The 20,153-nt window shown below is 39.1% G+C and overlaps 1 protein-coding gene across 3 annotated transcripts in view; it reads left to right on the top strand.

Moving 5' to 3' along the window:
* The window catches only part of LOC115374742 (major facilitator superfamily domain-containing protein 12-like), a 151,813-nt gene that overhangs the window by 83,140 nt on the left and 48,520 nt on the right, over nucleotides 1-20,153 (top strand). For 2 of the 3 annotated variants that reach the window (XR_003929651.1, XR_003929653.1), the window contains exons 13-14: nucleotides 16,918-17,057; nucleotides 17,480-17,633. The gene's annotated coding sequence lies outside the window, so the exon portion shown is untranslated. The remainder of the gene's footprint in view (nucleotides 1-16,917; nucleotides 17,058-17,479; nucleotides 17,634-20,153) is intronic. The other variant, XR_003929652.1, reaches the window with a different exon arrangement.

Raw genomic sequence — 20,153 nt, 5'->3', positions numbered from 1 at the left:
TTTCTTTTTGGTGCATTTTTATAAACACTGAAAAAACCTGTGGCTTTCATTCTATGCAAATTTGTTCATGTCCAGTGATTTTAGGCAAAAGATTCAAGTTACATTTTGAGTTGATTAAATTCCAAGTGAACGCAGATCTGTCCCAAAGTCATTAAACTGCTTTGTCAAAGCACTCTGTGTAAAGCAGCAACAAATTCTCAGCTGTCTTTCACTTAGCTTTACTATTACTTTTCTTGTTGTATCTCTGTATTTTCTTTTCCTGCTGAATTTCAAGATTGTACACACGAGACATGCAGGGGATTAAACACGTTTCATGAGAAACAACTGGAACTGTTTGTGTATTTTCATGACTTGAATCTTTAACCAATACAGTTACACAAACTAATAACTCAACCTAAGCTCACATTACAGAGTTTTCAAACTTACTCATGCAGAAGAGTCCCAGAAAAGCAAGCAACCTTATACTATAATCTAATCTAGTGTCACTCCTCCTTAAGCTGCTCTTTGGTTTTAATCCATTCAGTCAATGCGGCTAAGCCCCTCCTCTCTAAAACACATTTGAGACTGAATCAAGAATAATTTTAAATGTATCAAATAAAAGTAAAACGAACAAAGAATGAATAACTCTTATTTCAACACTAAGGGACCCATTAAAAGTACATCAGTGGAATGTTTCAGGTTATTAGTCCCACGGTGGGGAAATTTCACAATTTATAACATTAAAGTTTAAAAAAATCTTAATCGATGCTCAAACCCTATCCTTTCAGGATCCAAATCATATTTTAAGGTGTTTAAATGATGATATCCTGTTTCCTAAATGTATTGAAATGTCCTTTGCATGTTTTTAGAGGTCCAAGCCCAGCTGGCCTCAGAGCCATGCTGCGCTTGCAAAGCGTGGCGCCCAGTACCAGCAGAATCACTTGGATTTTTAGGGGTCCAAGCCCAACTGGGCTGGGAGCCACACTTTGTAAGTGCGGCATAGCATTGTTAGTACTGGGAACCCTATTGTTTTTCAGTTGGATTTTTATTATTGTTAGTGGTCCAGAACCGACTGGGCTGGGAGACATGCTGTGCTTGCAGTACCAGCAGTGCTGGGAACCCTATTGCAATCACTTGGATTTTTATTATTATTACGGGTCCAAGCCAGACATGGCTGGGGGCCATGCTTTGCAAGTGCAGCGTGGCTCCCAATAGCAGCAGTGCTGGGAACCCTATTGTTATTTTCTCTGATTTTTATTATTAGAGGTCCAAGCCCGACTGGGCTTGCAAAGCGTGGCACTCAGCCCAGTCGGGCTTGGACCCAGCACCTGACCTGAAACCTGAGACTTGGTTGAAATGCACAGGCCTGGGGGCCCAACTTGCATGGGCTCCGCGGGGTGTCGGGTCCAACTTGCACGGGGGGACCTGGACCCCACTCATACCTGCTTGCAGGTCTTTTTTTTTTTTTTTTTTTTTTTTTTTAGGGAGCGTGGAGCAAGCACAGCATGGCTCCTAATACCAGCGGTGCCAGGGACATATTGTTTTTGCTTGGATTTTTATTATTATTATTATTGTTATGGGTCCAAGCTCACGCTTTGCAAGTGCAGCGTGGCTCCCAGTACCAGCAGTGCTGGGAACCCTATTGTGTTAGCTAGGATTTTTATTATTAGGGGTCTAAGCCCAAATGGGCTGGGACACACACTTGCAAGCGCAGCGTGGCTCCCAGTACCAGCGGTGCTGTGAACCCTATTGTTTTTGCTCGGATTTGTCTTCTTCTTCTTCTTCTTCTTCTCATTCCATTGGTAAAACTGGTACTGCAGCCTGTACCATAATAGTTATTTAAAGGAAACTTTAGGGGCTGGTACAGGCACGTACCTCAGGCACAAAAAATCACATCCACCAACAGGTGGCGCTATAATCAAGGTTGATGCGGTTAGGCCTATAACTCCCAAACCATAAGGCACACATTCAAATGCCTTGTATCCTCGTGTTTGGTGGCTCAAGATGAATCTTGTGATATAGGCCACGCCCATACATTTTTTTTTTTTTTTTTTGCAAAATTCGCGTGACCCACATTTTGATTTCTGGAACTGTAAGTCCAATTAACACAAAATTTGGAGCCAATTGGCCACTAGGGGGCACCAAAACTAAAATTTGCATTTTTCTCAGAATTGCTCACCAAGTTTGGCACAAATCGACCACTAGATGGCACTTTTACAGAAGTTTTCTCTTTTTTTGCATTTTGAAGCCCGTTGGCAACCCTGACCGAAATTATTTTTGACCTGAGACTCACTTGGGACGCCTGGGCCTGGGGTCAGACTTGTGTGGGCTAGTTTATTTTTATTCTTCCACGCTTAAAACTGGCACTGCAGCCTAAGCCATAACAGTTACGTGAAGGAAACTTAAGGGGCTGGTCCAGTTGGTGGCACGTACCTCAGGTGCATAAAATTAAACATTTCCAATAGTATTGACCAATGGGGGGGGCGCTATTCCAAGGGTCAACACGTTTGGCCCTATAACTCCCAAATTGTAAGTCGCACATTCAAATGCCTCATATCCATGCGTTTGGTGGCTCAAGACGAATCATGTGATATAGGCCACGCCCATTTCCGCCTATAAATTCTTTCAGAAAAATCGCGAAATTTGCTTGACCAAGAATTTCAAACTCCTCCTAGGCTATAAGTCAGATCACCACGAAACTTGGCACACACAATCTACGGACCCTTAAACCAAAAACCTATCAAAAGAATTTCAATCCGACGAAAAATGCCATATTTTTAACTTCCTACAAAACAGGAATACCTACAAAACAGGAGGTGCAGTATATCTCTAAAACAGTTTGTCCAATCAACACCATATATTGGAGCAAAGTGAACCAAATTACACTGAGGGTCTGTGCAACATTTGGTGCAAATCAGTCGCTAGGGGGTGCTGTTATGCTAGTTTATTTATATCTCAGGAATATTTGGTCTGATTTATACGAAAATTGGGGCAATTGTTTCCCATATCATGCTCCACTCCATAATGCCTTTTCCATAAATTTTTTTTTTTTTTTTTTTTTTTACATTTGTCAATGAGAATAACCCTTATCCTTCATTTGGCTGTTGGTGACCATATTTGCCACTGTCTTTCAGAGGATCTAGCGGACTCATTTTTGAGGCCATAGGAAAAGGACAGATATCATATGAAAAAAGACAATCAACAGAATCCATTGGTGCCAAGAATGCCATATAAGTACCATGCTAGGTATTTGGCAAGTGGGCTAAAAATCATGTCAAAGTGGCTAAATTCTGGCCTATATGTCCCTATAGTGACCCTAGTGTCCCTAGAGTGACCAATTTTGACATGTGGTGGAATCACAGCTGTATCACACTTTGTCTGTCGCTGCTCTGGACCTGAGACTCACTTGGGAAGCGTGGGCCTGGGGGTCCGACTCGCATTGGATCTGTGGGGCACCGGGTCTGACTTGTGCAGGAGGCGTGGACCCCACTCATACCTGCTTTCAGGTCTAGTCTAACTTGAATTTTTATGATTGACTTTTTACTTTATATTAGTATGTGTTAATGTCAATCTTATCTTGCTTTTATTCATTTACTGTAATATGTTCCTGTGTTCACTGGGTGCCCAGATAAAAGAGTTGCTCCCCTGGTCACCCAGGATAAATAAAAACCTGAAAACCTCTCTAAGCCAAACGACTGCTTCAGTGTAACCTCTTCAAGCCTCTTTTGCAGCTCTTGTATCACCAACTGCTGGGCCTCTATTTTCTCACATGCTGTATCCAAAGCTCATGGTTCTGGTTTTGCATCGTAATCGTGGCACTGAAACAGCAATTCAACATCCATCTTTCCCTCTACATGTTATTCATCCTCTGGTTGCTATTTAGTCATTCCAGGCAAAAAACACAAGCACAGCCCCCTCTTTCAAGCATCGTCGCCCACTTTGATTTGACATCCATGAAGACGAAATTACTACTGAAAATACTGTTATAGTCTTCGTAATTTCCAAATTCTCACATCTCACATTACGTATTCATATTTTTCTTGTGGTTTCATCCTTTGGGAAGTGGTGGAAACTTACGGTGGAGTTGAACTTCCCTTACATCGCGCCTTCAAGTATACAGCAGAAATCATTTCCCTGTTACCCCACCTCTGGTGCTTTATTGGTCTTAACAAAGACATTTTCTGATGCAACCCTCACCAAAACAGTGATAATGTAAACTTAAAAATAGCATTGCTTTGTGGTTAGCAAATTGGACACAGGAAGGTTGTTACCATTAGCTTAATAAGCTAATTAGCTTCATAAGCTAACACAAACAAGACTACCTGTAGCCAACAAGGCGAGCTTTAACCAACAAAGCTAACTGCAGCCAACAAGCTTGGTTCTTGATAGTTTTATTGGCAAAAAAGGGACTAAATTGCTTTATTTATTTATAGCTGTGGCCACCGGAACAAACTGTTGTATTCTCAGAAATGTCTTTTACAGTTATCACTGGCTTCATCTGCTTACACAGAAGTGCAGGCTACATCCTGTCTGGGACTTTGTCAGCAGTCAGTCAACCAGCCTGTCTGCATCTATACAAGAGTATAACTTTTAAAACCAGATATACAGTGGGCTATATTTAAATCCATCAAGAAAGCTGGTCAGTGAATGTAACCAATTAACATCTGTCAAAGATTGTCTGTGGATACTGACAGGATGAGAAGAGAAGCAGAGATGTTGAATCTGGTTGTGATTTTGCTGTCCTGGACCCAAACTGAATGTAAGACAGTTTTCTTTTTTAAAGATTATTTTTTAGTATTTCTGCACTAATTGAAAGTCGTAGTGAAGAGAGACAGGAAGAGAGAGAGGGGCTGTCATGCAGCAAATGGCCTGATGTCAGATTTGAACTGACTGTGATCAGGACTCTTAACACATGGTGTGTGCTCTTAACCAGTGAGCTACTGGGACAAACAATTTTTCTTTTATTTTAAAAGATAAAAAGATAACAAAATGCAATATCCTTCCGAATCTATAAAAACTGGCCAAAAAACATTATTTCACTTATCTCAGTCATTTAAATTACATTCTGGGCTCTAATTTATTTGGTATGAAGTGTTGTTGTTATTTGCCTGACCCAGTTTGCTAAGGGAAAAGGGGAAAAAGAAGCATAAAACTAGATTTTAGCTGATTAAATAAGTTACAAGAAGCTTAGATTGTCACAAAAAACACAGGAGACAGACTACAAAGAAACAAGGGAGATTCAGCTATCTGGCCCTGAATAAGAAAACTCAAATAAGAAAAAATGTCCGTCTTCTGTATGTGTAGCCAAAACCAAAATATAGTCAAACAGCACTACTGCTAATGTTTCTAACAAAATAAAACCTACATGAGGTGAAATCAGAGGTGCACTAGTAGTATGTAATATGTAGTACTGTAATAGCCGTAGTATGTGGATGCTCCCTGGTGGTATGCCAGGTGACTGAAAAATGATTAGCAGTGCTGGGAAACTTGAACTGTTTTATATGTGAGTTACTTATTCAGATTACATTTTGATTTTTTTTTCTTTGATTATGAAGCCCATGTACACAACGGCACAATTCAAAGATATGGTCACCCAGTACAGCCTTATGTTGTGGCTGAAAGGAGTCACCCAAAAGAGTGATGCCAGCTCAGAACCCACCTTTCAAGCTCTACTTAGAACCTTCTTAAGATCCAACAGTGCAAAATGTAAATTCTTGCAATTTCTCAACTGGTCTGAAGATTTTGATCTATCTATCTATCTATCTGTCTACACATATATAGATATATATTTATGTGTGTGTATATGTATATATGTATACATATATACATACGTGTGTGTACATACACTACTCACAAAAAGTTAGGGATATTCGGCTTTCGGGTGAAATTTCAGGATGAACCTAAAATGCATTATAACCTTTACAGGTGAACTTAATGTGATCTTCTGTAAATGTCCAACTGTTCAATGTTTCAGTACTTTTTGCGCAAGTTGCTGTTCTCTAACAAGGAGTTTAACGGCAAAATTCACATCAGGTGTTTGATGCTCCAGCTCATCGAGGTCGTATCATTAGGGGAACGGCTGCTGGAGACTGGGGTACCTCAAATGGAGTGGCCTGCACTTTCTCAGACCTCATCCCATAGAAAACCTATGGGATCAGCTGAGTCGCCGTGTAGAGGCTCGGAGCTCTGTACCCCAGAACCTCAATGTGCTGAGGGCCGCCTTTCAAGAAGAGTGGGATGCCATGCCTCAGCAGACAATAAATTGACTTGTGAACAGCATGAGACGTCGTTGTCAAGCTGTAATTGATGCTCAAGGGCACATGACAAGTTATTGACACTGACATTTTTTGTTGTGGTGTATCCACCACTGTTGTTGGCTTTTGTTTCAAGAAATTGTTTGAGATGAGGAAATCACCAGTGTATGCTTCTACTTAAATGCCCTACTTTCATGATATAATATCACTGTAGCGTGAACTTTTTCCATTTTCCATAAATTTCACCCAAAAGCCAAATATCCCTAACTTTTAGTGAGTAGTGTATATATTTATATGTGTATGCTGCTATATGCTGCTATAGTTTTATCATAAAAAAGTGAGCTTTTTTTTTTTTTTTTTTACTGCATACAGCTGATTTGCACATGCAAAAATATTCATACACATACACTAATATCCACAGAAGAGTAAAACATTTCAATCTATTCCCTTTAAAATCTTACCTTAGATCCTGTCTCTTTGTTACCATTATATTGCTGCTTTCTTGCGCCTAAAAACATTTACAGTTGTTACGAGCCACGCCATATCTTTTTTAGCAGGGAGCCTTATGGCTAACCTGGGTGTGTGACGTAATCGGGCAAGGTTGCTGGTCTGTGTGAAGCACTGAGAAAAGAACAGGAAGAGGGTGGTGTGTGAGTGGTATAGCCGCAGCCACGGTGAAATGTGTGCAGGAGTCAATTACTCAAAACAGAGAAAAGTACCAGTGCAGTAAGACTGAAAGCCTGTGCTTATTGTTTTCAATGTCGTGTACTGTGCTTCTGTTGCTTAATAAAGCTGTCAGTTGCCACCACAGAATTGACCCGTGAAATTATTGAAGTTGTTACCATTAAGAGCCAGGCTAGCTTAGAGTTAGTTGTCCATGTCCAGAGGATTCGTTACTATGGTTCGGAACTGAGAAGCTGGAGAGGTAACACAGTGATACATGTCTAAGCAAATGGCGGTAAATCTCAATATAGTCCATTTTAAGACTTCAGTAGCTCCACCTGCCTCCCCTCCACCTGACTCTTCCTTGCTCCTGAAAACAGGATTCTCCTGCTAAAAAAACACACTATACTTAAAATAATCTAGCCCAGAGGTGTCAAACTGGTGCCACAAAGGGCCAAGAGGCCAGCCCAGAAAGCTGAATAATAATAATGAATGAAAAATAAATAAATGGACAGTTAAGACATTACAGCATAGTGTGGGGTTCCCCTCAGTTAGAGAGGTTTCTTGCTATAAGTAACCACCTCCTCACAAAGACATCAGACCTTCATTGTAATTGAGCAGTTAAAGCCTCCATTCCATACACCTCCCTCAGCTTCTGTTTCCATTGTAACACTGTAGGTGGCTGTGGATTCATCCATTTTACTATCACCATTTTCCTAGCAGTCATCAAGAGTATATGTAAGAGGTGCTTTTGGTCTCTGGTGTACATGTCTTCAGGAGTTAGATAGAAAAGAAAATGACTTGGGGTGAATAATAAACCAATTCCCAGAACTTTATCTGTCTTTCTCTTTACCCCCTTCCAGAAAGGAAGCATCATTGGGCAATCCCAAAATATGTGCGAGTGGTCGCCAACCATTCCACATTTTCTCCAACAGTATATTACAGCTGGGTTATCTACAAATTTGGAAACCACCGAAGGCCTTAAAGAACCTTGTCTTCATTTTCCAATCAAACTCCTTCCACATGTTGCTATTAATACCCTTATGACATCCAATGCACATTGTTTCCCACTCTCCATCCTCAATTATAATATTTAACTCCAGCTCCTATTTATTTTTGATATAAAGAGTATTGTCTGGTGTATCCAGTAACAGATTTCTGTATATATGGGAAGCTTTTTGTAGGGTATCTGATGTTTAATTATATTAAAGTATGTTTCTACATTTGTTGGAGCATTTTTAATTATATTCCAATCTTTATGGCTTGTGATGTAATGCATAATGTGAAAATATCAGAACATATCACTTTGGGATAGAAAGAATTTATCTTGGAGATATGAGAATGGCTGTTAAACATTGTCACAGAACTGGTCAATAACCCTGCCCATCTCTTAAAAGCGATATCTGTTGTCTTCCAGTTTGGCAAGCAGGTGGATGGCAGCCTAGGAGAAAGCACTTCCGACATTTGTAGTCAAAACTACCCCACTGAAACCCAAATTCGCAAAAAAACTCAGTGATAATACTAAATAACATTTGGGGTTTCAAGATTCCTAAAGGAAAGAGCAATAAGAAATCTACACAGTACGAGTTAGACGAAGGAAACAGAGATGACCAGACCTCACCTGCTAGCAGTGCCATGGATTGATATGCTAACAGACACCGGAGAGCAAGCTAGCAGAGCGAGCCTGGATGTGATCCTAAAAGAACTGAGGGAATTCAGGCAAGATAACAGCACACAACTGATGGGAATTAAGGAGGAGATAAATAAAAATAATATAAACGAGAGAGTTGAAGAAGCGGAAAAGCGGATCATGGACGCCGAAACTCGAATATAAATTAGTGTAACTACAGTAATTAAGAGTAAAGTAATGGACATGCTCAAGCTTCAGATAAAGATGAAGGCAAAGCTAACGGACCTGGAGGGCCGATCCAGGAGGGACAGTATTAGAATATATGGTGTCAAAGAGGGATCTGAAGATGAGTCTCCGTCAATGGCTGCTTTTGTGGAATTTTTATTACGGCAAACTGGAGTTGCCGGACTCCACTGAGATACGAGTGGAAAGAGCTCACCGAGCTCTGATCTCAAAGCCACCACCAAACGCGGCGCCAAGGTCCATTGTTGTTAAAATGGCCAGTTACAGAATGAAGGAAGAAGTACTAAAAATGACCTGGCAGAAACGTGGATTTGAGTATATGGGAACCAGAGTTAACTTGGATCATGATTACGCACCCGAGGTTCTAAAACAGCGGAGGGAATATGCGAAGGTGAAGTCCGTACTGAAGGAGAGGAAAATCCGCTTCCAGACTCCATTCCCAGCAAAGCTAAGAGTTTTTTTATCTGGAAGGAACGGTGCTGTATGGCTCGGTGGAGGAGGTGACAAGCGACATGGCAAAGAGACAGACCCCACAGTTGGAAGTCAACACTATGTTTCAACACTATGTTACAACAAGAGTTTTTTTCTTTAGCTGCTGTTCCATGCGGCATTTTTGTTCATGTTATATTTATTCAAGCAGGTTCAGGGACTGTATTGTTCGCACCAGGCTTTGCTTCCTCAAAGACATTTAAACACTTAAAGAATGGTTAGCGGTAAGGTAAATGTGGTATCTTATAATGTTAATGGCCTGTTGAACCCAATAAAACACAGTAAAATTATAACCAAAATGAAGAAAGAACAAGCTCAAATAGTATATTTACAAGAAACCCACCTAGACGATAACGAACATGAGAAATTAAAAAGAATGGGTTTTACAAGTGTTTTCTCCTCTTCCTATAAATCCGGATGAAGGAGAGGAGTTGCTATTCTATTATCAGGCAAATTACACTTTGAAAAAGTAACTGAAATGGGTGATAAGGAGGGAAGCTTTATTCTAGTTAAGGGAAAATTTGAGGGAAACCCCATTACACTTACGAATGTGTACGCCCCCCCGGAAGTGACATCCACTTTTTTAAGAGAATTATAGATATTATGGTAACAGAAACGGTGGGCCCTCTTATTTGTGGAGGAGATTTAAATATACACCTACAGCCAAAACTAGACACCTCTAATGGGAAAACACGGGATGCAAAGGTGCTAATCAAGAAAATTAATACATTACTCGAGGAGGTTGGTTTAATTGATGTATGGAGAGACTTACTGTACATCCTGGTCAAAGCGATTATACTCATTATTCCTCACCTCACTCGTTATATACAAGAATAGACTACGTGAAATTGGGACAATGAATTTAATCGATCACGCACCCATATACTTGTCTTTGGATCTGAACCTACAACCAAAAATGACTAATTGGAAATTAAACTCAAGCCTACTCAACGAACCTAAATTGAAAGAACAATTCAAAAAAGAGATTCATTCTTATTTAGAAATTAATGATAATGGGGATGTGTCCCCTCCCATTTTGTGGGATGCTCTAAAGGCTGTCCTAAGAGGCAAAATCATAGCAATATCCTCATCCAGAAAAAAAAAAAGAGAAATAAGAAATTACTCGAACTACAGAACAAATTAAAAGAATTAGAGAGGAAACATAAAATGGAAACCAAACAGGATTTAGTAGAGGAAATCATGAAGATAATAAATGAAATTAATGATTTGACTACGCGTGCTCAGGAGGTTGAGTGGTCGTCCGGTAACCGGAGGGTTCCAGGTTCGATCCCGGCTCCTCCAGAGTGTGTTGCAGTGTCCCTGAGCAAGATACTGAACCCCTCACCGCTCCTGATGGACAGCTAGGGGCCTTGCATGGCAGCCTCTGCCATCAGTGTGTGAATGTGTGGGTGAATGGGTAAATGTGAGGCAAAACATTGTAAAGCGCTTTGAGTGGTCAGTAGACTAGAAAAGCGCTATGGAAATGCAGTCCATTTAAGACCATTTAAGACCACATACGGAATCAAGAAAAACCTAACGTTTCTAAAACAGAGGTATTATGAAAGTGGACATAAATCAATGAAAGTCCTGGCGTGGAGACTTAAAAACAAAAACAAAATCAAACAAAAAAAAAAAACAGCACAGAACACAATTCATAAAATTAGAGATCCAAACACAAAATTAAATGAAATTCAGACAGCCTTTGAAGCATTCTATAAAACTCTTTATTCTCAAGGGGCGGAGGGCAGCGATGCTGAAGTAGTTGTTTTCTGTATTCTCTTAATCTACCAGTATTAGACGAAGAACAAAATAAAAGGATGATCGAGGACATTACAGAAAAGGAATTAAGAACAGCAATAAATAGACTCAAACTGAAGAAGTCAACAGGATCAGACGGCTACATGGCAGAATGGTATAAGGAGTTAAAGGAAGAGCTGATACCAGTGATACTTCCTACATTTAACTGGATCTTAAAGAAGGCACAAACACCACCTAACTGGAAGGAAGCCATAATCTGCCATACTGAAGGAAAATAAGGACAACTTAGAATGTGGATCGTACAGACCAATATCAGTTCTTAATATAAATTACAGACTGTTCACCACTATCATGGCAAGACGATTAGAAAGGTTTTTACCTAACCTAATACACAATGATCAAACATGCTTTATCAGAGAGCGCCAAACTCAGGATAACACACGACGGACACTGCATATAATTAATCATATCCAAAAGAATAAAATAGCAGCAATGATAATTAGTGTTGATGCAGAGAAGGCCTTTGATTCAGTAAAGTGGAGCTTTCTTTATCGAGTTCTACATAGATTCGGCCTGCATGACACAATAATTAGGACTATATAGGCACTATATGATAAACCCAGTGCAAGAATTAAGGTTAATGGCTGTTTATCAAAAAGTATTATTTTGGAAAGAGGAACAAGGCAGGGATGTGCGTTTTCACCACTGTTATTCTCACTGTATCTGGAAGCATTTGCTCAACACATAAGAAAAACCCAAGAAATTAAAGGCATTAACATTCATGGAAAGGAGCATAAATTAGCCTGCTATGCAGATGATATTTTGGTCTTTTTGGAACAGCCAACAAATTCACTACCTAAATTAATGCAATCATTTGAATACTTTGGTAAATTATCTGGATATAAAATAAATATAAGCAAAACAGAACTATTCAGCTACAACTACAACCCACTAGAAGAAACCAAAGGTAAATACAATTTAGTATGGCACACGGAGCATCTAAAATATCTGGGAGTTACAATACCGAAGGACCTCACTGAGCTATTTGAATGCAATCATTCACCAATACAAAGACGACATAGCAAGATGGAACCTAATCTCACACCTAAATTTTAACTCAAGGATAGATTCGATTAAAATGAATATATTACCCAAATTATTATATTTATTTCAAACCCTACCATTAGAAATAAGCCAGAAACAATTTGATGATGATTTCATCATGATTTCTTAAGTGGTGCGCATATGACATACACTTTGCTCCAAATAAACTAGATACTAGATTCAAAGAGTGGACACATAAAGAGATAACAGCTTTTTGTAGAATAATGAAAGACAGTACTCTAATTAGTTTCGAGATGCTTATGGAGAAATATTCACTAGAAACAAGGGACTTCTATCGCTACTTGCAAATGAGACACTGTCAGTGGTAAGGTAAAAGGTGTAACAGAATCGAGTAAGCTGCTGTTAGATGTGTTTAAAAGGGCATTTGATTCAAACAAAGAAAGAGGCATTATCTCAAAAATATATACAAAAATATTAATATGAAAACACAATCGACCCTATATATTAAAACAAAATGGGAAAAGGAGGGAGGAATGAACATATCGGAGGAAGAATGGACATCAATATGTACATACCAATGGAAATGTAGCAGGTCATAGAACTGGAGGGAATTTGGATGGAAAAGCTTAATAAGATACTTTATCACTCCTGCATGAAAATTTCTCTACGACAATAACCCCCCAGTATGTTGGAGAAATTTCCAGCAATCTGCATAGCCTGTGATAGGGCAGCTGTCCCTGTAATTCTCTTTTGGACTGTTGACCATACTTTTAAGGTGTGTTTCACCCATACATTTTTCATTTCCAATTTCTTCTGGGACTGCTTGCTCAGAAACACTAGAGCAGATAGAGGGATAATTAGCAATGAATTCTGCTCTATGTTTACCCATCCTGACTCCATGTCATTGTTAATCCAGGCTACCACTGCTGTTAGTTGCGCTGCCCAAAAATAATATTTTATATTGGGGAGGCTGAGTCCACCCCTGTTCTTCCCAAAAGTGAGCGTTTTAAAGCTCACTCTTGGTTTCTTATTTTGCCATATGAATCTAGATATAAGCTTTTCCAACATATTGAAGGCTGATGTCGGGATCCTGACTGGGAGAGATTGAAACACGAACAAGAGTCTGGGAAGTAAATTCATTTTAACAGCCTCTACTCTACCCAAAAGGGATAACGGTAGCACATCCCATCTTGCCAATTCATTTCTAAATATCTCAAATATTATTTTTATAATTCGCCTGGTATAGTTGTGTTACTTGGGGAGTGAGTATGATCCCTAAATATCTGAAACCCTAACCCTAACCCTGAATTGCAGTAATCCCAGTACCAGGAGTCAGGTTCCGCCACAACCTTAACCTGTTATTTTATCCCTAAGCCTAACCACACCCTAACCTTAACCTTTTTTAATTTACACCTAAACCTAACCTTACTCTAACCTTAACCTTTTTAATTTACACCTAAACCTAACCTTTCTCTAACCTTAATCTTTTCAATTTACACCTAAACCTAACCTTACCCTAACCTTAACCTTTTAACCTACACCTAAACCTAACCTCATCCTAACCTTAACCTTTTTAATTTACACCTAACCTAACCCCACCCTAACCCTAACCTTAACCTCTTACTTTTAAGCATGAAACCTTAAACCCACACTAACCCTAACTTTGCCAGGAAGACTCATTTTTTGCTTAGCCAGGCATTTTGTAGGAGAGCCGGGATTGAGTGGACAGGATTTTCAATAAATAATAATATGTCATTCACGTATAGAGCTATTTTATGTTGGTTTCCACCCTCATCTCTTATTCCTTGTAAAAGGGGTTGCTTCAAATCAATTCTGCGAGGGGCTCAATGCTAAGAGTGAACAGGACTGGCGAAAGTGCATCCCCCTGCCTCGTCCCCCGTCCCAGATCGAAGAAATTGGAGCATTGGCCATTAACTCTGACTCTTCACTGTGGATTCCTATAAAACACTCCAGTCCAACACAAAAAGTTTCATTGAAGCCCATATGAGTCAGTGTTTGCTCCAAAAATGTCCACTCCAATCTATCAAATGCTTTCTCAGCATCTAGGCTGAGAAGCACTGATGTCTTTCTATCAGAAGCAATAGATTGTAGATTTAGAGCTCATCTAACATTATTGATGCCCTGCTGTCCAGTGATGAACCCCATTTGATCTGAGTTAACTAATTTCCGAATATATCTTTGTATTCTATTTGCCAAGATAGAGGTCAAGATTTTTAAATCCTGACAAAGCAAACTTATAGGCCAATATCCCATACATTGAGTGGGGTCCTTTCCATCTTTGTTTATGACCGTGATGATTGCCTCTGATCAGGTTTTTGGGGGGTCCCTTTCATCCAGTGCATAATTATATACCCAACATAAAATTGGGGCTAGCTTGTTAACAAAAACTTTATAGCATTCCCCAGAGTATCCGTTGAGACCTGGGGATTTACTGTTCTTTAACTTACTAATACTATCTATTATTTCCTGTACTGTTATGGGGGAACATAGCATAGCATTGAATCCAGAAGTTTAGTTATTTTCTCCTTCCCTAATAATTCTTGACCTTCATATAATTTTTTATAATATGCAGCAAACGCCTCTGCTATTTCTTTCAGTTGAGAAGTATTTCTATTCGTGTCAGGGTGTTTAATTTTAGGTACCACACAGTTCGATTGGGCTTTCCATAATTGAAAAGCCATTAACCTACTTGCTTTATTACCCATTTCATAATATTTTCACAAATCTGAGCATTCCCTCTGCTTTGTATGTGAGTAGATCATCTAATTTTTGTCTCTCCTGTTTTAATAATTCTAATGTATTTCTTCTTCTTGATATTTTGTGTTCTTTTTCTAACCTCATAATTTCAGTCTCCAATTCAAGTCTCCTGGCTTCTCTTTGTTTTTTTATTCTCGACGTAATTTGAATGATATATCCCCTCATAACAGCTTTGGCACCATCCCATAAAAAAGATGTAGTAACATCTCCGCTATCATTTATATCAGTATATTCTTTTAACCTGTCACATAGTTCCTGTTGGATTAGGGGGCCATTCAACATTGAGACGTTAAGTCTCCAGTATCTGAATTGTTTTTCTTGACCTAAATTTATTTTCATCTTAAAGGGGCCATGATCCGACAAAGTTATGGGTTCTATCTTGCACTCTGTCACTCTATGTACATCTGCCTTTGAAACAAGAAACATATCTAATCTGGAGTAACTCCCATGAACTTGGGATCTATATGTGTAATCTCTGTCTCTGGGATGATGATATCGCCATACATCAATCAAGTCCAATCCATCCATCATTCCCAGAACAGTAACTGATTTTCTGGTTCGAGATCCCTTCTCAGCAGGTAGTCAGTCCATACTTGAATTTAGTACACAGTTATTTTATTTATTATTTTTTGCTATTAAAAGAAAACATTCCTTTTGAATGAAATAGTAACCCCTCTTTTCCTCCCTCCCTCATGAGATGCACTGTATATGTGTTCCACCCAATCCCTCCTTAATTTCAGGTGTTCTGCCTCAGACATATGTGTCTCTTGTAACATCGCAACTGAACAGTGTAAAGCTTTAAATTGGTTGAGTATTTTCTTTCTTTTAATTGGACTTCCCAGACCCTTTATGTTGTAGCTAACCACAGTCAAACCATCCATATAATACTATTTTTAATTCTTACTGTCATAATGCTTTGTAATCAGTTTATAAATGCCAAATGCACCATCACCTGTTGTAAAAGTCCTATCAGTTGTCAAGGAAGTAACATAAAACAGAACAGAAACTAATTTCCAATAAAGAACATCAGAAATCAAACACATCAACCTGGCTTCAACTGTCCTCAACTGGCCTATCCAACTTGAAATTTGCTCATGTAAACAAAGAATTTCAAGAACTTGAAATACATTTTTTGTTTGGCTTATTGTAAGTAATCAACTTAGTAAGTTTCATGGTGATATCTATAAGATAAAATTTTTGCCCTATTCACGTGTGAAAAAAGACTGTTAAGTCTATGGCTAAATTTCAAGGTCGATGAGAGAGGGATAAATGTTGTCCGATTGAGAAAAAAATTTACCAGCAGAGTTTTCACATGTATTGTAATCAATTTAGGGGTTAGGAGCTTAAAAAATATGAAGTCGAAAATTTACATGTAAAAATGAGCCACCCTAATACACATACATACATATATCTATATAAACCCAACAACACCACTGTAATAGGAGGGTAATAAAAACATTTAACTTTAGCCCATCTAACAGAAAATTATTCACAGCTGTTCGTAGCTGTCTAAATAATAATAATAAAAAAAAAAAACACCTTACTTTTTGCATAATATGCCCATACCTAGCTGTCCATCAGGAGCGGTGAGGGGATCAGTATTTTTCTCAAGGATACTTCAACACACTCGGTGGAGCCGGGGATCAAACCGGGAACCCTTCAGTTACCAGACAAACGATCTGCCTCCTGAGCCATGCCCCCACGTGTTTTTTTTTCCCCAGAGACATTTTGTGATAACATTCATGTTGGCTAGAGGATTAAGGGCATCTGGATCAAAAATATGTTTTCTTATGGCAGCATATAAAATTGCTGTTCTGCACATTGCATGTTTATAATATAATACAAGAGTCCAAAACCTCAAGGGCCCAGAAATCAGGCATTCAAGTCTCAGGGAGGTACATGCCCTAGACTGAAATAAAATTTTTATTTTGAAATCCTCACTGGCTTCTGTGTAAAACTAAGCTTAATCCATGTCTGTACCAAAGTTAGCAGAATAGAATCACACTATCTTCACTATCATCATCTTATGTCTATGTGCTCTCTCTGTGTACCCTGTAGGTTTTTGCAGTGACGTCTCAGTGGTTTTTGATGGCGCTGACAAGGTGCTCTCAATTGGAGAAAGCTTCAGACTGAGCTGTGAGTTCACATGTCTGGGAACCAAACACCTCGCACAGCTGTGGAGGGACACAGGACATAAGGTGGTTACTTTCCTTTTTTAATATGCTCACCCCTTTATTTAATAAGCTCACAACAAACATTAAAAACACATAAAAATGGACTATGAGAGGCAAAGAACTTGAACATTAGATCAGGGATTTTCAAACTTTTCTCATGATCTAGGACTTCTAATGTGACTTTAAATAAGTGTATTTTACTGTGTTAGTGTATTTAAAATTATATAATTAAAGGTCAGATCAATGATGCTGGATCTGATTTCTTGTGTTTAAATACTGCCTTTCACACGCATTTCAACTATTCCTCATTTTGTTGAGGAGAGGGCCATGGAAGATGATTTTTCACCTTGATGTAACAGTCCCTCTCGTGTTGATATTATTAGAGTCCACAAATGTTAGTGGTGTTCTTGTGACACTTTTTGTCTATCCTTATCATCTGCTCCAAGGATAGCATGTGCCTCATCAATATGAGCTCAATGCAGCCGAACCTGGTGCTGGTCCTACATAAAAGCTCTGCTACAGAAGAAGATACTGGTAGATACTACTGCAAGACCCAGCCACCCAACACACTCAGCCACATAATCTCCATTCAGGTGGCAGGTAAGCTGCAGGAATGTATGCTCCGATTGAGAAGGGTTGTTATTAGGGGTGAATTGGGTTGGGAGCCACGCTGTGCAAGCACAGCGTGGATCCCAGTACCATCGGATTATCGGATTTTTCTTCTTCTTGTTGTTCTTCTTGCTGCTGTTGTTGTTGTTGTTATTATTTTTAGTTTTAGTTTTATTTTTATTCTTCCATTGGTAAAACTGGTACTGGAGCCTAAACACCTGAGGTTACAGACGTGGCACCGATGCATGATGCACAAACTCCTAGTCTTATCGACACAAAATTTATGGCCCTCACACAAAAAAGTTATCAAAAGAATTTTGATCTGACAAAAAATGCCAAAGTTAAAATTTTTTAACTTCCTCTCCGATAAGTACCTTAACAGGAAATTGTCATATCTCTGGAACTGTACGTCTGATTAAAGACTGTTTCATAGTCTACGTACGCAATGCGAGCAAGCAAAGTCATTGTCATTGTCAACACATTGAATGCAAGCGACACAGGCAACACTTGATATGCAATACATCGCTTGAGCTATAGGGGGTAGCAGAGTCACTAGTACATTCCGGTTTACATTTGGATCCAGCTCAAGCACTTTAAAATCGGAGGGTATCCAAACCCTGTTTGCCCTGCACCACTTTTGCAGACATTTTTCATACTTTTGGTGTGCACGAACGAATTTATCTCGGACAGTCTTCCAGTCTTTTTTACTTTTTCAATGGTCTTTCCCATTGATGTGGCAACCTCTTTCCACGCATTTTCAATAGATATTTTGTTTGAGTACAGGGCACTTGAACTATCATACAAATTGGGGGTGCACCCGAACAAGCTCACACAGCTTTTCCTCTTTGCCCGCCATGTTTTCAACCTGCTTTTTCTGTGAATACAGAAAGTGGTTACTTTCAGGTATATCGCTTGCATTATCACCCGGAAACGCATGGTATTACACACGTCGATGTGTTGAGTTACAAAAATTCGGACGACACATTTTGCACCGCATCGACGCATCATGGCAGCCGACGCATCACGACACGTTCGCGTTTGCGTACCTTTGCGTCGACTATGAAATGGCCCTAACACCAAGCTTGAGTTCCTCTGTTTCCCAACTCCCATGAGGGACCCTGCAAAATTTGGAGCGAATTGGCCACTAGGGGGCGCCAAAACTAAAATTTGCATTTTTCTCAGAAACAATATGTCCGATTGACATGAAACTTTGAGGAGATGTTTCCTATACCGTTCAGAATGTGCTCACTGAAGTTGACACAAATCAACCTCTAGATGGCACGGTTACAGAAGTTTTATTATAATGAAGACTTATTCAGAAGAAATTTCACACGTAGCTTCAGACTGGTACAAGAATCCCACTCACCAAAATTTACACACCAACAGGTGGCACTATAATCAAGGTCAACGTGTTGATAACTCCCAATCCGTAAGTCACACATTCAAATGCCTTATATTCTCACGTTCTGTGGGTGGAGATGAATCTTGTGAAATAGGCCACGTCCATGTCCTATGTTGGTTTTTTCACAAAATTCGCGTGACCCAACTTTTCGAACTTCTCTTAGGCCGGAAGTCAAATTGCCACGAAACTAGGCACACAGAATCTACGCACCCTCAAACCAAAAAGTTGAAAAGAATTTCGATCCAACAAAAAATGCCAAATTTACAATTTTTTAACTTCCTCCCCGAAATGTACCTATAATATTAATAATAATAATAATAATAAACTTTATTTATATAGCACCTTTCATAACATAAATGCAGCTCAGTTATGTACACTTATAGCAATAAAACAATAAAAAACAATAAATAATAGACAGTACAACAATAAGACCCAATGAAATAAAAGAATTAAATATATAAGAAGATAAAAAGATGAAACTGCAGCTCAAAGTACTTTACACTTATAGCAATAAAATAAAATACAATAAATAATAGTCAGTAAAACAATAAAACCCAATGAAATAAAAGAATTAAATACTTAAGAAGATAAAAGATAAAACTGCAGCTCAAAGTGCTGTACACTTATAGCAATAAAAAATGAAAAATAATAAATAATAGACAGTAAAACAATAAAACCCAATGGAATAAAACAGGAATTGTGTCATATTTCCGGAACTGTGAGTCTGATCAACACCAAACTTGAGTTCCTTTGTTCCCCAACTCCCCTTAGGGACCCTGTGAAATTTTGAGCAAATTGGCCACTTGGGGGCACCAAATCTAAAATTTGCATTTTCCGTGGAAAATGCAAACCCCACTCATACCAGCTTGCAAGCCCAAATGGGCTGGGGGCAGGGGTGGACTGGCCATCGGGCACACCGGGCATTTGCCCGGTGGGCCGATGTGCTAAGTGGGCCGACAGTCCCCCGACACTTTTTTTTTTTTTTTTTTTTTTTAATTATTATTGAAATAGCTGACCGTAAGATCAGTAGATCAGCGGCCCGATTGACACTGGGCTGGCCCAATCACATTGCTAAACAACCCCTTTTGCGTAGTTTGGTCCCGCCTGCA

This window comes from Myripristis murdjan, chromosome 17, assembly GCF_902150065.1.
Source record: "Myripristis murdjan chromosome 17, fMyrMur1.1, whole genome shotgun sequence".
Classification (NCBI taxonomy): Eukaryota; Metazoa; Chordata; class Actinopteri; order Holocentriformes; family Holocentridae; genus Myripristis; species Myripristis murdjan.
This window is presented reverse-complemented; position numbering and strand designations above follow the sequence as displayed.